At 41.8% G+C, this 22,792-nt stretch overlaps 1 pseudogene; it reads right to left on the bottom strand.

Annotated features, from left to right (window-relative positions):
• LOC117193506 overlaps positions 1-13,064 on the bottom strand; it is a 29,248-nt pseudogene extending 16,184 nt beyond the window's left edge.
• Positions 13,065-22,792: the final 9,728 nt, after the last annotated feature.

Below are 22,792 nucleotides of genomic sequence, written 5' to 3'. Positions count from 1 at the left end.
CTGGCCTAGTCAGTAGTGTTATCAAACAAGCCCATGATTCTCCTAGCGCATCACATGGCGGGATGGGTAAAACCGTTGAAAAACTTAAGAGATACCTGTTCTGGCTCAAGATGTTGGTTCAAATCCGAGAGTATGTGAATAATTGTGTCATTTGTAAACAGACCAAAAGTCCCAATATAGCATTACGACCACCATTGGGAAAGCCAATGCAATCAGAGAGACCGTTTCAACGACTCTACATGGATCTGTTAGGTCCATACCCTCGTTCAAAGGCAGGGAATATCGGATTATTAATAATCGTGGATCATTGTACAAAATTCCATTTCCTCTGTCCATTGAAACGATTCACTTCCGGAAAGATTTGCGAGTACTTAGAAAATTCCATTTTCTTTACGTTTGGAGTGCCGGAATCCATCTTAACGGACAATGGTTCTCAATTTCGATCAGGATTCTTTGAGGCTTTTCTAACTCGATTTTCAATTAAACATATTTGTACCGCTTTTCATTCGCCTCAAGCGAATGCAAGCGAGCGCTTAAACCGATCGGTTTTGGCGGCGATCCGCGCGTACGTGGGGAAAGATCACACTACCTGGGATCAACGACTGAATGAGATTAACGGTGCTATTCGATCCAGTCTACATACAACCACCGGATATTCTCCTTACTTCCTTACGTTTGGGCAAAACATGATTTTGAATGGCAAGGATTACGAATTGCTCAGGAAACTTAACTTGCTATCAGATGATTCTAGAGTTAATTACCCCGATGCTCTGCAGTTGGCAAGGTATGCAGCAAAGGTCAACAATGCAAAGGCTCATGCAACCAACGCGAGGGTATACAATTTGGGGAGTAGAAACATACAATTCAACGTCGGAGATCAGGTTTACGTTCGCAATTTCTCCCAAAGCAACGCGTCTAAACAATTCAGCCATAAATTAGCGCAGGTGTTTGTGACAGCAACAGTAACGAAAAAGCTAAGTCCTGTTTATTACGAATTATCGAACGAGAAAGGAAAGAAAATGGGAGTATACCACGTAAAGGATATTCAAACCCGCTAATTCACTGTCCTTCTTTTCTTTTCGATTACGATCCCTGTCGATCACTCCGGGACATAATCTGGTGGTGGAGAGTGTAGTGGCCAGTGAAGCAAACCCAGATTAAATTCCCTAATAATTTCCCAGATATAAAGCAGATTCAAATCACGCGCCAACTTGATTAGTTCGAACACCAAGGCTTTAAAATCAGCTACTTCGAATATGGAGCTTTAATTGCTCGAATGTTCTTTTTCGTCTCTCGAGAGCGAATTCCATGGAAGGGTCCGTTAAAGCTCGTCTATGCCGCTTAAGCCGACAGCGACGGTGAACACGCGGATCAATTCCATTTTTCTCCCAAAACACTTCGGTCGTGCCTGTGCCAATAGTGCCAAACTCTAGTGGAAGTTCACGTGTCCCTGTATTACATAATACATACCAAATTACATAACTGCAAGTCGGCGGAGAATAGACTAAAAAGCAAGATCAAGCTATGTTTATTGTGTGGTGAAAGTGCAAAGTGCTACGTAGAGAAAAAAGAAGGTGATTATAGAGGAAAGCAGGTTTGGTACATTCACTGAATTCCGAATCTATTACAGAATCTCTTGGTCACTGGAGGGCTGCCGTGCTTTGGCGCTCTCACGCCGAACCCCCCACGCAACCTCCAGTGTCTTATTTTTGGCCGCTTCGAATTACCAGCGTTTCCGTTGTACGGACGATCTGTATCGACTTTTGAATGCCCTCTAATCGTATCTTGCGAGATGCAACTCAACATCCTTGATGCGGAATCGACAACGCCTAGGAATTAAAGTGGAAATTTATGTCAGCTAAAATTGTGCAGAAGATGTGAATACAAGATCAGGAATCGGAATTTAGGGTGACCTGTGTCGTGGACAACATGTGATCATCGATTCGTGAGTACGAACATACCCGCGAAATAGCAGGGTATAGCAGCGGTGCAGCGTAATGAAAGGGAGAGCGTGATAGCTCACACGCCAAGAGCGAGCTTTCGTTCGAAGAGAATTCGGACATATGCGTGCGTATGCACACACATATAAACGTGCATTAATTTGATCATCGACATTCTCTTAGCTTTGTCTTGTTCTTTTCTTTTGCTTGCATTCTTGTGGTTGCACTTCAATTAAATTTGACTTTAAATGTAAAATCATATAAACATATACAGTTATATTAAGGAATATCTTTCCTATAGAATTAATTTCTTTATCATATGTCTTAAGTCCTTTCCTAATCAACTCAATGTTAAGCCTTGATTCACTCTGGCAATGTCGGCCAAAATATCATTCTTTAATTCTTTACTATTTTTATATAATTAATATTGTTCCACAGCTACCGAAGCAGTTCATTGGGCCCAACGAGCTCGTCAAGGAAAGTGTTTGAATTTGGTAATGATCATTAATTTCGATTGAATGGAAATGTTGACCTTCGTGAGTAAAAGGGCTCAGTTTTGCTATGAATTGTATTTTATATTCTTAAGTTAATGAACCTTTTGTTATATATGAATCTTTTGAATCTTGATTAATAGAACTATTTTGAATTAACATGAATTTGGAATTAATAACAACCATTCTGTCTAAGTACATAATGCCAATGATGCATCGAGTGTAATAATGCAGCGGTAGTTACGTTAGGGGCCATGCCAACATCGTTCCACGCATTGCCGAAGGTAGGGAGGGTATAGAGGAACTAGTGATCTCCTACACCTAGGATCACTAAATTGAATACGCGACTACCGGATTCCTTCTTGCCATCTATGCCGACCGGGGATTGATTACATTTGTTTTTTTTGTTTTGATCAAAGTAGATTATGTGTAAGTGCACTTAAATTTTTATAATATGGCGAGAACAAGGAAGTATAGGGATAGGAAAGACCCCGACCCCATCCGGCGAGCTGAGCCCAGAGCGCAGTATAGTGCACTAACCCCGATTCCCTTTCCTTCTGAGGCTGCATTGCCAACAAGATTTAACCAGCCCGTAGCCGTAACATTATATTTTTCAGGGAATCCCAATCCAATGTTCCAATATGTGGCTGTAAGGCCAATAAAAACCCGCACACTAGACCCACAAAAAGAAGTAGAGACAGACACATGCCCCTGTGTGCACGTACTTATATGGGCTACTGTACAAAAATTCTGGCTCTGGTTTGAATTTTTTTTTTGGGCCAGCCACACGTCGTGGTTATAAATTATTTTTCCCCTGCTCGGTTCTTGCTCGGTTTTCTTTGGAGGCGCCCCTCGGTTTTTGGCGTTGGACATCTTTCGTGTTTGTTTGGCCATAATTATACCCGATACTCAAAATGAGTATTGGGGTATATTAGATTTGTGGTATAAGTGGATGTGTGTAACGTCCAGAAGGAATCGTTTCCGACCCCATAAAGTATATATATTCTTGATCAGCATCAATAGCCGAGTCGATTGAGCCCTGTTTGTCTGTCCGTCTGTCCGTCCCCTTCAGCGCCTAGTGCTCAAAGACTATAAGAGCTAGAGCAACGATGTTTTGGATCCAGACTTTTGTGATATGTCACTGCTACAAAAATATTTCAAAACTTCGCCCCGCCCACTTCCGCCCCCACAAAGGACGAAAATCTGTGGCATCCACATTTTTAAAGATACGATAAAACCAAAAACGCAGAGTCGTAGAGGATAACTATATGTTCTAGAGTGTAAAATCTCATTCAGATCGTATAAATATTATAGCCAGAATCAAGAAAACAATTTTATTCTTTCTCGCTCTGTCTCTCTCTAACACACAGGTTTCATGGTCGGTTTTGTCAATTGCAAAATATGAGTTTAAGGATCTCAGAACCTATAAGAGCCAGAGCAACCAAATTTGGTATCCACACTCCTGTGATATCGGACCTTGACCGCTTCGTGTCCAAATTTCGCCACACCCCCTTCCGCCCCCGCAAAGGACGAAAATCTGGGGCATCATCAAATCTCAGAGACTATTAAGGCTAGAGTAACCAAATTTGGTATTCGCACTTCTGTTAGATCTCACTATAAAACGTATATCTCAGAATTTCGTCCCACCCCCTTCCGCCCCCACAAAGGACGAAAATCTGTTGCATCCACAATATTGCACATTCGAGAAAACTAAAAACGCAGAATCATAGATAACGACCATATCTATCAGATTGCTGAATCTGGACCAGATTTTTAAAGCCAAAAGGAACAAATCAATTTGCACTGGCTACGCAGCGCCCGACGTCACGCTCAGACTGATTTTCTGATTTGTGTCGTTTAATATTAGCAGTGTCTGCCGGAGGAGAGCCATACTGACTTAGCAACTCCGCAGCAACTCACAACGTTCCCCCTCGTTTTGAGTGTGTTTGCGGGTAAATTTCTCTATAAGATTTTTGCTCTGCAAACTTGATTCAATTAAGATCAAAGAGATTGATGTATTCTTTTACCCTTTTTCAGCTTATATATCATTCACTGAAGCATTCCGGAATGAGGTGAAAGATTGAATTACTGGCTTTAAGAACTCGAGATAGTACAACAGGTATCTCTCTATGGAAAAATGTGTATATTGGCAGAGTAAGCCATGATGGTGGGAATGTTCTATATGTAGAGGGCTATCCCTTTTCTATTATCTCCTTGGCGATTATATCTCCTTATCCCTACAATCTAGTCCTTGCTGCACGACACCTGCTCCATTATGACGCACTGTTCTATCTCTTATCCGATTATCCGAAGCCTTTTGCCTTGAGGATTCCTGCCGCTCCAAAGAGATTCCCAGGCAAAAATACAGCAATCCTTCATGGGCCTGCTCTGTTCCTCTCTGTTCTCTGCACAATTAAGGCCTGTCAAACCTTTGACACACGTCGCCTGCTGTCTGTCCCCACTTCTGCTGCTGCCTCCTCTCCCTCGCCAGCCCTGCCTGCTACTTTCCGTTTTGTGTGGCGACAACTTCTTTGACTTGCCGCAAAATTGCCAAAAAGAAATAAAAGATAATATGGCCTTCTTTGAGGGGAGGCACACTGCGCCTCGTCTTCCCGTTTTTTCGTCTTTTTCTCTTCTCATTTTAATTTTTTGTATCTTATATTTTTCGTTGGTTGTTTGGGGGGCGCCCAATTAATTTGGGGCTGCAGTGAATCGATTCTTGGAACTGTTAGATTTGCTAATTGCGGCTGCCCGCTGACCTTTGGCTCCGCTTCTGCCTGTGGCACGCCACACACCAAAATCAATTAGCGTTCTGCGAAATTTGCGTGTGCCGCAACAATTGGTCAGGGGATGCAGCAGGGGGGCGGCGGAGAATGGGGGCCTTTGCCACCTGTGGCTGGGGGCAACAGCAATTAGCCGGTCACATACACACTTAAAGCAGCTCCATCTACTCTTACTTTTGAAAGCACTTTTTCATAAATTGTGATTTGTTGTTGCACGCATAGTGTAGGGGCCGAATTTAGAGAAAGAGTAGGCAGAGAATATTTGATGGCCAGCAAAGCCGTCATCGATTACCGAAATGAAACGGTAACGTTAGGAGAAAGGTCATACCCAATCATCCAAAGTGGAGAAGCAAGTGCCGTCGGCAAGACCGCACACAAAGGTGTTAAGCCATCTTCAAAGGAAGATATATCTACACCTAAGTGCCTTGACCCATCTCCTGAAGGAGAGCAATACTTCGCTTCCGCATTAGAGAATGAATTAAGGGAATGCAACCAGCTAAGGTTGGAACATTTAAATGACGAAGAAAAGGAGAAACTAAAGAAAGTTCTCTATGAATTTAAGGACGTGCAGTATAAAGAAGGTGACATTTTGACCTTCACTAGTACTATAAAGCACGAAATTAAAACCCATCACGAAGATCCTGTATATCGTCGACCATATAAATATGCTCAAATACACGATCAAGAAGTGACTCAACAAATCAAAGATATGATTAGACAGGGAATCATTCGTATGTCGAACTCTCCCTATTGTGCACCCATCGCTATGATACCAAAGAAAATAGATGCTTCAGGAAAGCAGAAATATCGTATGGTAGTAGATTATAGAAGTCTAAACGAGGTGACAATAAAGGATAAATTTCCTACACCCAGAATGGACGAAATACTAGATAAACTAGGTAGGTGCCAATATTTCACAACAATCGATTTAGCTATGGGATTCCATCAAATTCCTATGGAACCTAGCTCAATCCCAAAAACAGCTTTCTCCACGAAGCATGGTCATTACGAGTTCACTCGTATGCCCTTTGGGCTAACCACTGCCCCCGCTACCTTCCAAAGATGTATGAACAATCTGCTAGAAGAGTTAATCTTCAAAGATTGCCTCGTATACTTAGACGACATCATTATATTTTCCACTTCATTGGAAGAACACCTGTTGTCACTAAGGAGAGTATTTGGAAAGTTGAGAGACGCCAACTTAAAGCTACAAATGGATAAGTGTGAATTCCTGAAGAAAGAAACGGAATTCCTAGGCCATGTAGTAACAACTAACGGCATAGTTCCTAATCCAAAGAAAATATCTGCCATAATAAACTTCCCAATACCCAATACATCCACAAAAATAAAATCATTCATAGGTTTATGTGGATTCTATAGGAAATTCATTCCCAACTTCGCTAATATAGCAAAACTTATGACACTCAAATTAAAGAAACGAGCAGTCATAGACCCAACAGAGGAAAAATACGTCGAGGCCTTCGAAAAATTGAAAGTACTTATCACCTCAGACCCCATCCTCGCATTCCCAGATTTCAACAGAATGTTCACGGTAACAACCGATGCAAGTAACATTGCATTAGGAGCAGTGTTGTCGCAAGACCACAAACCAATCTGCTATGCAAGAAGAACCTTAAAAGAACACGAAATCAATTATTCAGCAATAGAAAAGGAATTACTAGCTATAGTTTGGGCAACTAAGTATTTCAGATCATACCTGTTTGGTAGAACGTTTGAAATATTGAGTGATCACAAACCCTTGATTTGGTTGAATAACCTCAAGGAACCAAATATGAAGCTACAACGATGGGAGATCAAATTAAATGAATTTGACTTTAAAATAAAATATTTACCCGGAAAGGAGAACCATGTAGCCGATGCGCTTTCAAGAGTAAAGATTAACGAAAACCTACTCGGGGAAACCATTAATAGTGATTGTGCAACGGTCCATAGCGCGCAAGAAGATAATACAAATTATATTCCACTTACAGAGAGACCAATCAATTACTATAATAGGCAAATAGAACTGATTAAAGGTAATGAGGATAAGGTAGAAACATCCCACTATTTCCACAAGATACTGATAAAAATCACATATACCGAAATGACAGAATCATTAGCAAAAGATATAATAAAGGAATATGTGTGTACCAAAAAGAGTGCACTATATTTCCATAACGAAGTAGACTTCCCACTGTTCCAAAGGGCATTCCTGGAGATAATCAGTCCAAATCACTTCACTAAACTCATTAAATCCAGTACCAAACTCATAAATATTCCCAACTACTCCGAATTCAAAGAACAAATATTGAAGAATCATAAAGAGCTACTTCACCCAGGTATCGAAAAGACCACTAATTGGTTTAAAGGAAAATTCTACTACCCCGATTATCAAAAGTTAATCCAAAATATTATCAATGAGTGTCCTACGTGCAACGTTGCTAAAACTGAGCATCGTAACACCAATCTAACCTTCGAAATCACCCCTGAAATACAAAATATCAGAGAAAAGTATGTCATGGATTTCTATTTGGTAGGCAATCAACAATTCCTATCATGCATTGATGTATATTCTAAATTCGCTACCCTTGTAGAAGTTAAGAGTCGTGACTGGTTAGAAACCAAGAGAGCCATCATAAAAGTCTTTAACGAAATGGGCAAGCCACAGGGAATTAAAGCCGACAAAGATTCAGCCTTTATGGGCGCAGCATTGCAAGCATGGTTGAATGCGGAAAATGTGAAAATCGAAATCACCACTTGTAAAAACGGAGTTTCTGATGTAGAACGACTACATAAAACGATCAATGAAAAATTAAGAATCATTTCAAGTGAGGATAACATAGAAAACAAGCTCACAAAATTCGAGTTAATTCTATACACTTATAACCATAAAACGGTTCGTAATACTACAAAAAGATCCCCAGCTGATATCTTCCTGTACGCCGGACTACCAGATTATAACACCCAACTGAATAATGTTAGGAAGATCAACCATTTGAATAACGATAGAATCGACTTTGAAGTAGACACACGCTACAAGAATGCACCCCTAGTTAAAACAAAAACAACCAACCCGTTCAAAAGAACAGGGGAAATTAGGCAGGTAGACGAAAAGCACTTTGAAGAGAAAAATAGAGGGAGGAAAATCACCCACCATAAAACGAAATTCAAAAGAAAGAAAAAATCTAATAAAAGTAAATACGATAATTGCAGAGTACCCGAAGAGAGTACTGGGAATCCGGAGCTACAACATGATTAAGATTATAATCTTACTAATGTTCACCGTCCTACAGTCTTCCGGACAGAATATAGAGATAGATCCAATCAACTCAAGGAATGGATATCTCATATTCAAAACAAATACCATTAACATACCCATTAATTATGAATACCATTATCTAACAATTAATATAACAAGAACAGATGAAACATATCAGAGTTTACTAGAACAGGCAACCCAATTTAATAACGAAATCCAAGTTCAATACTTAGTCGAGAAATTGCAACGTGAATTCAACGGCATCAAAATAGCCAAAATAAACAAAAGAGGCCTTATAAATGCAGTAGGCACAGTATATAAATATCTATTTGGAACATTAGATCAAGATGATAAAGTCGAATTAGAAGGGAAAATAAACAATCTGGCTAGCCACAGTGTTCAAGCTAACGAATTAAACTTAGTAATTCAAGCAGTAAATTCTGGCATAGAAGTTGTCAATAAATTAAGCAAGGATAATGATAGAAATAAGCAACTAGAGATATTAATATTTAACCTTCAACATTTTACAGAGTACATAGAGGATATTGAATCAGGCATGCAGCTAACAAGATTAGGGATCTTTAATCCAAAATTATTGAGGCAGGATTACCTGAAACACATCGATTCAGAGAAATTATTAAATATCAAAACATCTACCTGGTTGAAAACAGACACTAACGAAATACTAATAATTTCCAACATCCCACGAGAGATCAGAAATATTCCTATACTTAAAATTGTCCCATATCCAGATGAAGATAATAACATCCTCACTGACCTAACGCAAAACAATTATTACGTTCTAGAAAACGAGGTATATGAAAAAGAATCAAAACGAAAAATAAATGACGAATGTATTTCAGGAATAGTCAAACAAGTAGAAACAAAATGTCCATACACCAAAGCACACCAAAACTTCCAAATAAGTTTCATAGAACCCAACAAATTGTTAACTTGGAAATTACCAAAAACCATATTAAACCAATATTGCCTAAACCAAGAAATAAAAGTAGAAGGTAACGCATTAATAAAAATACATAATTGCAGTGTACAGTTAAACGAATTCTTAATATCCAACTCCATACCAGAATTTGCACAAAGCATCTACATCAACAATAACGTAACAAAAATTAAACCATTGTCTTATTTGCAAACCAAAGAAATCGTAATAGAAAATACGCGATTAAATAATGTATTACATGTAAGCTTAATACTATTATTTGTCATAATCATAATAGGATTAAGCTACAAATTGTTTAATCTAAGTAAAAGCAATAAGCCTAAAACCGACCCGCACATAGAAACACCTTCAGACGAAGACGAGGAATCCCCAGCAGGCACAGTTTTAGACGCACCCGAACTATATCCAAGGATAATCGCCTGAGGACAGGCTTAAATCTAACAATGGGGGAGTGACATATCTATAGTCCATGCTTCGCATACCCTTGTCTATGTCTATTACCCTGCACCCACAATACTATAAACAATACGACACCCTCAGCTTCGAACCCTCATAAACAATCTCACGCTCGAAATGGACCACGCGCAGCCGATTGCAGGCAATGTAAACAAACACCCTAAACTGGAAGTTGAACATAAAACAAAAGATGCCGCCCTAGAATCCAGCCGCACTAGAATCCAGCCGCACCAGAATCACGCCACTCTTCAGAGATCAATTACGAATCGATTCTCAAGAATCACACCATCCTAGCTGACCAATCAGAGGCCCTATTCTCAGCCACCCCCAAGTAATGCAACACCGATCATACGCAGCGGAAGCCTTTCATCAAAAGCCGCCTTTCCCACATATCGATCGAGTCACGTACTCCATCTCCGAAGCCGAAGTCGAAGCCAACGCCTCCGAATCCAAATCCGAATCCCAAACCGAGCATCATAATATAAATAGTCTGCATCTAAGAAGCCAACTCAGTTCTGTTCAAGACAAACGTCAATCGAGACACCGTCGGAGAATTCAACCAAAGTTAATTCCGTTCAAGACTTCAGACCTCAGTCATCGTCGGGGAAATAACTAATCAATGTACGCTAAAGTTTAAGTGAAGAATAAAACCTTTTTTAAAACGTAAACTGAAGTGTCGCATATTTAATTATATATATATATATATATATGTAGCCAACGAACAGTTCTGGCATCTACGCCATACCTCTTGAGTTGAGTTTCAATTAAGACCGAGAATCAGGAGATTTACCCAGGAAAGCAGTGTAAAGAAAAACCTAGCTGGTATGTCCGTGATTAGTTTGGAAAGTGTTCGTGGTAATATATATATATAAGAATTTGTGTTATAGGACGGCGGCCCGTAGCCACGGTACTGCTCGTGCGATCATCCGTTGCATAGGAGTGCATATACAGTGTGGTCTACGAGAGTTGTGGGGCGGATCAAAAAGACAAGTAGTGAACCCGCGGGAAAACACCGAACAGCGAGACCTGCAGCTTGGCGTTGTCTGTCGAAAGCCTCAACAACCGTGTGGATGCACGGCGAAAACCAAGAGGCGCCTCCGGAACTTTATTTTTGGCGTCATTGATGCCACCCGTTATCGAGCCTCCAATGAAATTGTAGTCCGCAGACCGACGTCGAATCGGATCGGCAACCTGAAGTCAAGCTAAAGAGCTAATGTACCCCATCGTCAACTGATTAAGCTGCGCCAGCGACACCCAATAATGAACTCGAATTGAGTGCATTATTGTTGTATTCTTCCGGAGGCGCAGTCCTACTCAGCCTGGCTGACGTGTCTCTCGACCACGTCAATAGAGGATCGTAGTTACTCGTTGATGTAACACACGCCAACGTCAGCCGTGGCAGTAGCTGAGCTAGAGGCAGAGGCAGCGGCAGCGCAGCCGGCAGGCAGGCAGCAGCCCCAAGACGAAGAAGAAGTCCGTCCCCAAAAAGCACGAAGACGACACGAAGTCTCCCCCACGCACACGCACACATATGTATATGTACATGTATATGTATATGTACATGTATATGTATATTTATATGTCCGTGTGTGCCTCAATTAATGTATTTTTTATACCCGATACTCAAAATGAGTATTGGGGTATATTAGATTTGTGGTAAAAGTGGATGTGTGTAACGTCCAGAAGGAATCGTTTCCGACCCCATAAAGTATATATATTCATGATCAGCATCAATAGCCGAGTCGATTGAGCCCTGTCTGTCTGTCCGTCTGTCCGTCCGTCCGTCCGTCCGTCTGTCCGTCCCCTTCAGCGCCTAGTGCTCAAGGACTATAAGAGCTAGAGCAACGATGTTTTGGATCCAGACTTCTGTGATATGTCACTGCTACAAAAATATTTCAAAACTTCGCCCCGCCCACTTCCGCCGCCACAAAGGACGAAAATCTGTGGCATCCACATTTTTAAAAATACGATAAAACGAAAAACGCAGAGTCGTAGAGGATGACTATATGTTCTAGAGTGTAAAATCTCAACCAGATCGTATAATTATTATAGCCAGAATCAAGAAAACAATTTCATTCTTTCTCGCTCTGTCTCTCTCTAACACACAGGTTTCATGGTCGGTTTTGCCAATTGAAAAATATGAGTTCAAGGATCTCAGAACCTATAAGAGCCAGAGCAACCAAATTTGGTATCCACACTCCTGTGATATCGGACCTTGACCGTTTCGTGTCCAAATTTCGCCACACCCCCTTCCGCCCCCGCAAAGGACTATTAAGGCTAGAGTAACCAAATTTGGTATTCGCACTTCTGTTAGATCTCACTATAAAACGTATATCTCAGAATTTCGCCCCACCCCCTTCCGCCCACACAAAGAACGAAAATCTGTTGCATCCACAATATTGCACATTCGAGAAAACTAAAAACGTAGAAGCATAGATAATGACCATATCTATCAGATTGCTGAATCTGGATCAGATCAGATCATTTTTATAGCCAAAAGGAAGAAATCAGTGTGCACTGGCTACGCAGCGCCCGACGTCACGCTCAGACTGATTTTCTGTCTCTCTCGCACGCACTCTTTGTCGTGTCGTTTAATATTAGCGGCGTCTGCCGGAGGAGAGCCATACTGACTAAGTATCGGGTATAAATCTAGAGTTGCGGTCTCCGCAGCAACTCACAACGTTCCCCCTCGTTTGATTTGTGTGACAGGCGGCGTCGCCATCGCACTTAGCCATATTACAAGACCGCGTCACTACCCACTACCCCACTTACCGCTTCTTCTGCCGCCCCTCCAGGGCGATATGCACGGGCACATCCACATACAGGTCCTCCACATCATCGATGTCCTTTAGCAGTTTGCGGTATCTCTGCAGCTTCTGACATCGCGCCGTCGCCGACGTTGGCACCGGACCGGGCATCGGGTGCACCGGCGATGACAGCTGCCCGGATGGGCCCATGATGATTCGATTGCTGGCCAGCGGCATGTGGGAGATCTCCGCCAGAAGCGAGCCACTGAGCATCAGCACCAGCAGCAGCACGAGTCCTGGCATCCTGGCCAGCTTTTCCTTCACTTCACTTTCTATATATGTAGTAGTTTTTTAACCAAAGACTTCCTGTTTTACTTTTGGATTTGCTTTTGATTTTGTTTATTTGCCTATTTTGGCATTTGGTAAGCAGAAAAAACTTTAATTTTTTGATTCTGTGTGGTGTGGTGTTGTGTTGTGTTGTTATACCCGATACTCAAAATGAGTATTGGGGTATATTAGATTTGTGGTAAAAGTGGATGTGTGTAACGTCCAGAAGGAATCGTTTCCCACCCCATAAAGTATATATATTCTTGATCAGCATCAATAGCCGAGTCGATTGAGCCCTGTCTGTCCATCCGTCTGTCCGTCCCCTTCAGCGCCTAGTGCTCAAAGACTATAAGAGCTAGAGCAACTATGTTTTGGATCCAGACTTCTGTGATATGTCACTGCTACAAAAATATTTCAAAACTTCGCCCCGCCCACTTCCGCCCCCACAAAAGACGAAAATCTGTGGCATCCACATTTTTAAAGATACGATAAAACCAAAAACGCAGAGTCGGACGAAAATCTGTTGCATCCACAATATTGCACATTCGAGAAAACTAAAAACGCAGAATCATAGATAATGATCATATACATCAGATTGCTGAATCTGGATCAGATCAGATCATTTTTATAGCCAAAAGGAACAAATCAATTTGCACTGGCTACGCAGCACCCGACGTCACGCTCAGACTTTCTGTCTCTCTCGCACGCACTCTTTGTCGTGTCGTTTGATATTAGCTGCGTCTGCCGGAGGAGAGCCATACTGACTAAGTATCGGGTATAAATCTAGAGTTGCGGTCTCCGCAGCAACTTACAACGTTCTCCCTCGTTTTGAGTGTGCTTGCGGGTAAATTTCTCTATAAGATTTTTGCTCTGCAAACTTGAGTCATCAATTCTGCCATACTGCATAAGAAATGCATCTTTGCTAAGATCAAAGAGAGTGATGTATTCTTTTACCCTTTTTCAGCTTATATATCATTCACTGAAGCATTCCGGAATGAGGTGAAAGATTGAATTACTGGCTTTAAGAACTCGAGATAGTACAACAGGTATCTCTCTATGGAAAAATGTGTATATTGGCAGAGTAAGCCATGATGGTGGGAATGTTCTATATGTAGTGGGCTATCCCTTTTCTATTATCTCCTTGACGATTATATCTCCTTATCCCTACAATCTAATCCTTGCTGCACGACACCTGCTCCATTATGACGCACTGTTCTATCTCTTATCCGATTATCCGAAGCCTTTAGCTCTCCTTGAGGATTCCTGCCGCTCCAAAGAGATTCCCAGGCAAATATACAGCAATCCTTCATGGGCCTGCTCTGTTCCTCTCTGTTCTCTGCACAATTAAGGCCTGTCAAACCTTTGACACACATCGCCTGCTGTCTGTCCCCACTTCTGCTGCTGCCTCCTCTCCCTCCCCAGCCCTGCCTGCTACTTTCCGTTTTGTGTGGCGACAACTTCTTTGACTTGCCGCAAAATTGCCAAAAAGAAATAAAAGATAATATGGCCTTCTTTGAGGGGAGGCACACTGCGCCTCGTCTTCCCGTTTTTTCGCCTTTTTCTCTTCTCATTTTAATTTTTTGTATCTTATATTTTTCTTGAAGAACAATCTAAGCAACAACAACAAAAATGAAAGCATTTCGGACCAGAATATTTTTTTAGTTAATTAACCAATCGAACACTTGCAAAATGCCTTTATCAGCACTAAAACTTTACTAAAGAAATGTATTTAAAGGTATTATGATTCAGCTTTGGATTTCTCGATTAATTAAGCATCCACCCGCTGTCGAAATAAATGAGTACAGAGTGAATGCGAATTGAATGCAATCAAAATGTTGACAAAATACTTCGATTCGCTTTCATCTGTTCATCTATCCGGATGGAGTCAACCGTGGATGTTCCCTCGACAATCGATCAACAATTTGCGGCCCTGCCAGCGGCCACCAGCCACCCTTCCTTTTTCACCAACACCAGCAACATATTTTTGGTACAACATTTTTGCCCCACACTCACACTTCATCAACGCGAAATGATTGGCATGCCATCGTCAACCGGCAGAAGCAGAGGCATCAGAAAGGACAACAGCAAAACAACAATAAATGCGGCAACGTTGGCGGCTACAGACTCCGACATGTGTAAAGGAATCGTTTAAAATAAATGACAGCGGCATCTTGCCCCGCTGCCTCTGCTAGTTGGTGCCACTGGACCTCTGAGGCACTGATCGCTGTATCCAGGGTGTGCGTGCGTGTGGTCCAGCTCCGGGTTTTTACATGTTTTCGGTGGCTTTGGCTTCGTTTGAACTTGGGCGCCGCTCAGGGGCAAGCACTCAGTACTCAGTCCTCTGCCATCCATCTCCGTCCAGCCTAGATCATTTGTTTACACGAATCCACAAATGGAGCAACTAGGGATGGATACTCAGATGCGGATAAGACATATACCATATTTATTTCCAGTACGTTAAACCCGATCATTAACTATAGAAAGACCCCAGACTATTTCATGATTTCGTGCCATGAAACTTCCCAAAGTCTTGCCCCAAGTAATATTCATCATTTGCGATCCTAGAACACAGAATTATCATGGCAGACCAACCAAGCCTTAGCCTGGAAAAAAGATGCACTCAAGTTTTTAGCACATTACAACACCTTTCGAACAAAAACTTTTGCCGCGGGCAGTAGCAAAGGCAGAGGCCAAATAACATCTGGGTCTTGGCCCAGGTCAAACACTCCTCTTTACTGCGTGCCCCACCTGTCCGTGGCTCCAGTGGATTGACAGATAGCTGGGGCGTGGCTTTGGTAAAATCAAAAACTTTAAAACTTCCTTTCATCCCCGAATGAGGATAAGCTCAGTGAAAATTGTCAACTTGGCACGCATTTTATTAAATGAAAGAATTTTCCTTAGCTACAGTCAGGGACTGATACATGGCGATGGGTGGTGGGGGTGCTTGGGGGAAAGTCAAGAGCTATCCATGCTGCTCCTTCTGCTGTCAAAGTTACGCAAAACAAAATCGGAAAAGGTCATCGCCGTCCCATCTCATATACACTCACACGAATACACAGAAAGAGCAGACAAAGATGGCATGGGGCATGGGGCATGGGCATCTTCTCCTTGCCAGCGACAAAGTGAAAATTTTTTAATTGCATTTTTGCCAACTGTCGCAGCGGATTATTGGCAAGCAATTCATTCCGTTGGAAATTGCAGCGGAAAATCTTTTCGCCCCGCCAACACAGAAGTTGCATTAGGCTCTGTCTCAGTCTCTGCCACTGTCTCTGGCTTTGGCTCTGTCTCTGCCTCGCTGATGAAGAGGAAACCTTTCATTAAAAATTTTTCATTTGCTTGTTGAGCGGAGCGAGCTATTGTAGTCGGGAAATAGGAGAAATAAAAAGAGATATCCGTATTCTGTGAAAGCAAAGAAATATTGCTACTTATGCTAATATCGACATGGAAGTCGCACAATGCAAGAAGGTAAAGGATAAAGGTGATTGCGCTAAAATTCTTGCAAATCTTTTCTCTTGGAAAATACGAGAAATTTTTCTAATTAAGATGCTTAGTGGACGTCCATTCATTGATTTACTTCACAGGATGGATGAGCAATCTTGAGCAGGGAAAATCAGCATACTTTAACAATTGCTTAGATTGCTTTAGTTGCTCGCGAGCAAGCGAAGTGAGTGAGCCGGAGGTTGGCGTATATTCATGGCTGTGCATGGGGCTTGCCCCTAGTTATTTATTATTATTTATTTATTTTATATTATGACTTGATTATGGAAAATGATAGTTACATGTGGGATTCTATTTTTTCTGGCTTGTATGTATATTTAAATTTAACACACAAACACACACCCAAAATCAATACGAATTACAATTTAGTTCGTTTTTTTTCTCTCAGGATTTTGTTCAACTTGTTTGCCGTTTTTATTTTTTCTTCCGTTTTTTCTTAAACGTTTCGGCCGGCCGATGAAAGAGCTTTCGATGGCCGAGTGTGTATGTGCGTATGTGTGTGTCCGAGCTGTTATGCGTCGCCACCCAGAAGCTCAAGTTTATAAGAGCCACCACCATCTACCATCTACCATCTCATCATCATCGGTAGCATCATCCTTATTCAGAGTCCCAGGAAACTTCGTCGATAAGTTGTTGCTGCCAGCACGACAACAACAACAGCAGCAACTACACCAAGAACTGCTACAAAAAAAAGGGGCAACCTTTGTCATGACCACGTTCAGCATCATCATCATCCTCATCATCATCAGCAGCGGAATCAAAACAAAGTGACCAAGAATTGGACCCAAAACACACACACGCAATCCCGGGGCCATGGGGATACGAGTATTGTATATGAGTACTAATGCCCATCAATCCTCAGAAAGGCCAAAGGGTATGTTGAATTCGCTGACACTGATACTAAGCATGTGCCAACGAAATTAATGACAGGAGTGATTAAGCATTTTTTATAATGATCGTTGGACAAGATGATAGATTAACGAGAAGCGTGCTGTTTTCTGTATTTCCGATAACCTTTTTCACTCTTTGTAACCTCTTTGTAATTTGTCGCGGGTAGAGGGTAACTACCCTTCGAACACATTAACTTGAACTGCTTTACTTTTATTTTTTATACTTTTGCTCCACTTGGCATTCAGGCACGATCGAAAGCAAAAACGCTGGGGGTCCGGTCCGCGCCTTGCGTAAACAAACCAGAAGCAAAAGGAGCGGAGCCCCACATCCAATCCGAAGCCACAAAATACGTATTTCCGATTCATGGACTTTTGATTTTATGTTTTATGTGGTTTTATTTGGCTTTTGCCTAACTGTTTATCACATGAGAGCTTCAACTAATTGGCTGGAGTCCGTCCTGCTTTTTGAGTTGGGTTTCAGTCTTCTCTTAGAACCTTTTATTAAAAGCGAAAAACAAATTGCGTGTTTTCTTGAAATTGGCGGTAAATATCGGATTAGCAAATGAAATGCTTTTGAAAATATATATACAATTCTAGGAAAAGAAATTATTACAATTTTGAAATTATAACTTCTTCGAACATTCTTGGAACTTGGAACCTCAAATGTTGAAACTTCATCCTTGACTACCAAGCTCTAGAGTTTTCCCAAAGCATTTCTCTATTATCCTCTTTTGGTGAACGCATCGCTGTGGACTCAGGCGAGTTTCCATTGAATTTCCAGCTTGGTAATTGCAGGCAGTCAACTGCAAAACGGCTAAATTGGTTGGCCCGATGTACTCTTTGTCTCTGGCTTAAAATTGATTGAAATTATCAGCTCTGGTTTCTGGCATGTCGCTCTCTATCTGCCCCTGCCTCTGTCTCTTTCTGATGCCTCGTGTGTTAAACGAGGCAATGTGTCGTCGTTGTCGACATTTGCCAGAAAGGCTGTTACTTAATTGGATTGGATTTAAGCTACAAAATTACAGACAACATGGCTCACAATAACAATAAAGTTGTAGTTAAATTGCTCTGTACGTATACGTGTGATTGTCACTGGGTCCCTGGTCTCTGTGTCGAAATGATTGCCTCAAATCTGTGGCAGCTGCTCTTATCGCAAATCGAGACAGGCCCCGCATAGATATGCGGCATTCCGACCTGTCAGAAATCAGACAAAGGATCCTTGACACGACACTACTGCTGCTGCTGCAGCACATTGTAATTACCCAAATACCAGCACATCCTGGCAGCCCGTTACCCAAAATATCAAAAATTAAACGCTTCGGCAGCAAAAAATAAAAGGATATGCGAATTAGTAGCGGGAGCGGAAGCGGAGAGCTGCAAACACAAATGACAGAAAACCACAAGCCAAAATGCTAACAAAATGGCGATAGGTCAGTAGTATGTTATGGGCGATATTCCGGACAGGAAAAGCTGATTACAAATTGTGTGAAGAGTACTTAAATGTACCAGAATGGACTGGCCTCTAGTTCCTTCAGCTCACACCCACAACACCTGAACGCAAATAAATACAAATATACGCACGAGAGTATGCGAAAATTTGTGAATAAACGCTAACATAAATCTGTGTATTCCAAGAATTTGCATACACATACGATATAAATTTGCTTATAAATGCGAGCCAATTCAGGATGCAATTAATCAGAGAGCTCTGCGCACAACCGACTACCCGCAGTCTATCTCCAAAGGTTAATGGTTTCCGTACGAAAATGCTCCATTTCTGACATTCCTGCCAGTCAAAATGCACAACTAATGCTTCTGCAAGTAAGCTGGGAATTTCTGACATGCCTTTTACATCTCTAACATGGTTCTTCGGCCCGACTTGAGGTCGGGGCCTGCCAACAGCTAACTGGCAAAAAGGAGCAACTCTAAAGGGTCTCTGAAGGAACAGCAGTTCTGTTGATGCTGCCTGGCAACATGTTGGCAGCCACTTCGTCTGTCTGTCTGTCTGTCTTTCAGATACTCCTCTTGTATATAATAATATATACATTTATACATATATATTTATGGTATACGAGTACATACGCCTAACTGGGTATCGTGCTTTGTTTCGTTGGGTTTTTGTTTTTCTTTCGCTATGGCAACATATTTCACTGCATAATTTCCTAGTTGATGTGACTCCCTTTCCCCATCTACCTCTTGCAAATGACAAAAACAGAAACTAGGAGTGGCGGTTAGTGGTGGGAAGGGGAGAGTAGAGCCAGCAGGCAAACACTAAAAAAGTTGACAAGGGGCAGGCCGCAACAAACATCTAACTGACAGTTGTCTTTGTCTCCTAGTATCCTTGGAATACAAGAAAAGATATCTGGACTATGGTACACTAGCGAGAATGAGAGATATCTAGAGATAGCTAGATAGTACGAAAGGAAGAAATCCCCTCTATCTTTTATTTACTTTGGAACTATAGGATCTCTTCCACTAATCTTTCTAACATAAGTGCTCGATATGTGTATAATTTCCTGTGTACGATGCACAGGTATTTAACCCAGAGAAAACCACACCTCTTAATCTCTATGCCGTAAACAGAAAACAATATCATGCTCTTTTATGGTTTAAAGCTCTTAAGAAGATCATTCAGCAGTGCCCATAAAACCATTTTAGTATCTTCTCTGAAATAACTCAATAAAGATACTCCTTTCGCTATAATATTTCCCTGTTAGGATTTTTTACACCATAGTCAATAGTCTAGACGCCCTTAAATAAATGCCTTTGGTAGCCATTTTTCTGCCGTTCCCTTGGCTTGTTATCATTTTTTAATAACATTGTTGCGCACAGTGGTGAAATTTGCATAGAGCACACAGCAGGACACTGACGGGACGACAAACGATGGAGAAAGCAGACGGGAAGTACAGCGGAGACAGCGCGTTCAACATGTGGTATGAGTAATTTCTTGCTTAAGCACAATACAATGACACGAGCGTACTTTATGGGTATGTGTATGTGCGTGTTTGTGTGTGTGTGAGTCTTGACTGGATGAAATAAAACAATTTTCATACAAATTCCGTGCATTTGCATAAATTTCATGCACTCCGGACGTGGCGATGTCGTCATTCTCATATACTTAGCAAAGTGCAATGCAACACGAATCTCTCATGGAGGTTGGGGCCGGTCCTAACGAAGGCATCAGAGTATGACAATTCACTGACGTGAAGAGTGTGGTGTCCCCATCTACTACCGCTGCCGCTGCTGCTGTCCCTGCCCCACTCTATCATACCATTTACCCCCTTGCCATTGGAACAGGCGGTGTGTTGGGAAAGTTTTGCTGCAAACTTTTTTGTCGCTTTGGCAATAATCATAAAATTTCACTGCATATGAAACAAAAAACCATAAAAACTATACAAGAACGGGAGAAAAGAGAACAAGGAGAAACGTGATTGCAACATAAAAGCGCCATTTACTTGCCGTTGTCGTTGTCGTTCAACTTGCATCACTCTCCTGGCATCTGCAGGTCCTGCGGCCCTATCGCAGTGTCTCTGGTCCATTTACGCATGCGCCGGAAACTTTTCCGTTTGCCATTTGCCGCCTCAATAGTTACCGGCTCCACGCTCTCCGGCCCCTCTTGCCCCATGGCTTTATTGAGGTTTTGTTTAAGCTTTTAGCGTAGTTTTCTGTCTCTTTTTATCGTGGAGAGGGTTCTTTAATGGGCTGTGTGTGAGTGTGGGTAGGGCAATGGGACCCCTTAGCCAAAAAAAACTTTTCCGGTTCTATGTGTTCTCCGGCAGCATTTTTGCAATTAGGCAACAGTTCTGTATATTTCCTTTCTACTTTTTGTTTCAGTTTGCCAAATGCAATGGAACTTTTCATTTTCGGCCACAGTTGCAGAGTTTTCATTGCTAACAGCATTCGACAGACACCACACTGACTCCCACAAACACTCGCACATCGCACATTGCACACTGCTGTGAACAGTGCACAGCAATTGGTGCGTAATTGAGACTGACTGTATAGTGGATTGGCGGAGGAGGGGGTGCTGAGTTGTGGCGAAGTGCTTGTCCGAAAATTTTGAAGAGTATTAAATTATAAGTGCGACGGATATCTATGTGAGAAAAAACAAAAATGTTTAATTGGATGTGTATTTTTTTGCATATTGGTAGCAGTATCCACATTGAATGGGGCGAGCCTGGGGCTACCTTTTATGCTCTGCTTTATCCGACAGGTTCGACCATGTTGAGTTCTGCGCCCCAAAGAGAGTGGAAAATATAGGGCTGCGAATTTCCACTTTAATTTAATTTAATTTAATTCAAATTTGAAATTTCGTCCAGTACGAGTCTATTTCATTCCTTGCGTATCTAATTGCTTGTTAAACTAGTGTTTGTTGGCACTTCACTCCATTTAACACCAGGCAGGCAAACCTTGTACGATTCGTGCTGCATTATGGAACGCATTTATTTGGCAAAGAGCATGAGACGAGCAAAAACAAGTCGTGGCCAAAAGCCCAGGCATAAAGATGAGCTAAGACGCTCTTATCGCCCACAGATGAAGGCAAGAAAAATGGCAAATAATCTGAGCAGGAAAACACAAACACAGCCTTAACGTACATAATTAATGTGACAATCCAATGGAATGTGTGTCCGTGTCGTGTTGGTGTGCTTGTGTGCGGACATTAATATATGGGCATTCGGCCGGATAAACATGTTGCCAAAATGATCAGCCACACATGAAGACAGAGATAATACACCACACACACATTGCCATTGCCACACATCTGACACTGTTGACATTAATTAGGGCTAAAATATTTTCTGGCCAGTGACGCCACACTTAAGCCGCCAACTCATTAAAGAAGCGGGCCCAACAGGGCGTATGCGTGATGCGTGCTCAACAAAATTGAGAGACAAACATTAAAACTTTTATTGTCGAAATGCGTCCTCCCTGAAAATGTATGTACATATGTATATGTTTGTGGACCCAAACTTACATATAGTATATAATCTATACGATATGCAGTGTAATAGCAATCCCCCACTTGCCAGGGCAGACAACAAAAAGCATTAAATTACTTTATAATCCGTTTATAGCTTGTGCCGGAAGTGATCCAGACACACACACACGCACACACAAACAGGGGGATATAGCACAGACAAACACTCACAAACATGCTCTATGGTCTCTGGCTCTTGGGGAGGCAGCTCAACAGCATAATCAAATCAAAGATTACGTTGAAACATTGAAATTACGTCTAGAGCAGAAAGCACTCATAGTCATGGACACAGTCTCCCCAGCAAGCACACATACGACAAACACAGTGCGCTTGCTCGTTAGTCCCTATAGTTCCCACAGTCCTCAATGCTCGGTCCCTTGGTTTCGGCCATATCCAGCCGAAATGAAATGGTTTTTGGTAACACTCTACCAACGTTATGATACTTTGGGAATGGATTTAGCT

Source organism: Drosophila miranda (assembly GCF_003369915.1).
Source record: "Drosophila miranda strain MSH22 chromosome Y unlocalized genomic scaffold, D.miranda_PacBio2.1 Contig_Y2_pilon, whole genome shotgun sequence".
NCBI lineage: Eukaryota > Metazoa > Arthropoda > Insecta > Diptera > Drosophilidae > Drosophila > Drosophila miranda.
Note: the sequence above shows the minus strand (reverse complement) of the source record. Positions and strands in the feature narration are given on the sequence as shown.